Here is a 2,373-nt window from a genome sequence, read left to right on the forward strand (position 1 = left end):
GCATCTGAGGCCATCTGTAGTTATGAGTTATTTTAAAAGTTCATTCAAAATAAGCTATGTAAATAAGATGGAGTATTTTCCTACTCCATGGATCCTAAGTTTTACAATTTCCAAACCCACGTTTTATTGAACATGTTTCTCATACATCTCACAAGAATTGTAATATAATAATATTTTTGAATACACTTAGAATATCATCAAAAGGTAGGTTAGTTTGCACCTGCAATTAGCTCTTCTTATATTTCAGGACAGCTCTGATGTTTCCTTTTTTTTATAACTTTTTAAAAAATGTTTGTTTATTTTTGAGAGAGAGGGCACGAGCAAGTGGGGGAGAGGCAGAGAGAAAGGGAGACACAGAATCTGAAGCAGGCTCCACACTCTGAGCTGTCAACACAGAGCCTGACACGAGGCTCGAACTCATGAATAGTAAGATCGTGACCTGAGCTCAAGTCAGATGCTTAACTGATTGAGCCATTCAGGTGCCTCTCTCTCTGTCTTTCTTTTTTTTTAGTTTATTTATTTTAAGAGGAAGAGAGAGAGAAAGAGAGAGAAAGAGAGACCATGTGCAAGCAGGGGAAGGACGNCCATGCTGTCAGTCAGGATCCCAATGCCCGGTTTGATCCCATGAACCATGAGATCGTGACCTGAGCCAAAGTTGAGCTGGACGCTTAATCAACTGGCTGGTACCCCTGAGGATGTTTCTTTATTATTTGTCTACTTATTTTTTTCAAAATAATTGTTTTTTTTCCTAGCTTAAAAAATATACATCCAAGTTTTATATAATTTTCTTGAGGCCTTCCAACTGTCCACACAGGAAGGATAATTAAGTACTATATTAATGGGCATTATTATCAAAAATCTCTATGCATGAAATGAATTTTAATAAAAAAAAGTTCGATCTTTTCCTTTACAAGTTTGAGCAAGTTAAAAAGTGGGGTGGGTTTTCTTTTTGTTTTGTACAGAATTATTAAAAGCATAGTCTTTTCTTTTTAGTGATAAGACTGTTAGACAACATGATTGGGAATTGTAATCCTATTTGCACAGTTTTCTTTCCTTCCAGAAGTTCAGCTTAAAACATTAGTAATGAGCATAAGAGGAGCATCCAAGGCCATTCTAAGTGTTCTGAGGCTGTCCGGGCACACTCATTTCTGCCCCAGGGCAGGGTTCTGTACCTCCTGACCAAAATATTGTGAGGAGAAAATCAATCTTAGTTGATTTACTGTTTATTTTATGCTGAACTTGTACATGTGAAGAAGGAAGCAGATGTCTGGGAGACTGAGGATCTCAGTCCTCTTATCTGGATGAAATCCTGCACAAGGTTGATATCCAAACACCTCGAGTACATCAGTGAATCTTCTAGCACTGGGGCCACAGGGGCATTATGGGAGTGGAAGGGTAAGAAGGACATCTAGGTGAACAAATGTCTGGTGGAACGTGGGGTAATATTCTAGTGACATTGGAGAGGCCAGTCTAACTCTCTAGGCAGCCGCAAACCTGATTTTTCATTCCTAGATGCAAGGTTTTGAGAAGCAGCTGACAATAACCAATAATTGGCATCCAGTGACTCTGAACAGTAGTAGAAACTATAATTTTTACTAGATACATTTCACCTTAAATAATCTCCACTTAAGAGTCACCGAGTCAGCGGCCATCTCCAGTCCTTTCGTGAATTTACGGAGTCGTGCCCTAATAAATACTTGGGGAAGTGTGCCCCTCTTTAGTGCGGCTGTATGCTTCTGGTCTGAGTTGTTGGATTGCTAAGAATCACTTAATGTTTATTCCCAAGTATATTCAGTTTGCATTTTTTATTTGTAACTGCATAATTTATTAAAGCATCCTATAAATGGATAAAATCTGAATGTGAAAGGAGCTGTCATTTTTATGAAAACCAAATGTGTATGTGCTTTAGGAAGACTAAAAAAGTGAAATTGCTTAAATATAAAACTGCTGTTTAATTAGGCGTTGATGATGATTTGCCTCTTACTAAAAGACCTTGGCATGGCTTTAAAGTATGGGCAAATGTACATGCCCAAGTTCTAGGTTAAAATATAATGTTAAATATTATTTTTTTAGGTTTAAGGTTAAATATTATTTGCTTTATGATTTTTCACTTCGAATAGACTTTTATTCATTTATTTATTAAAATTTTTATTTTATTTATTTTGAGAGAGAGAGCACAAACAGGGGGTGGAAAGACAGAGTGGGAGAGAAAGAATCCCAAGTCCAACACGGGGCTCGATCTCATAAACTGTGACATCATGACCTGAGCCAAAGTCAAGAGTTGGATGCTTAACTGCCTGAGCCACCCAGGCGCCCCTAAATTAACTTTAAAAATAAACCAAACATTTAAACATTTAAAAAAAAAAAAAAGAA

Source organism: Crocuta crocuta, unplaced genomic scaffold (assembly GCF_008692635.1).
Source record: "Crocuta crocuta isolate KB4526 unplaced genomic scaffold, BGI_CrCroc_1.0 scaffold176, whole genome shotgun sequence".
In the NCBI taxonomy this organism is placed as follows: domain Eukaryota; kingdom Metazoa; phylum Chordata; class Mammalia; order Carnivora; family Hyaenidae; genus Crocuta; species Crocuta crocuta.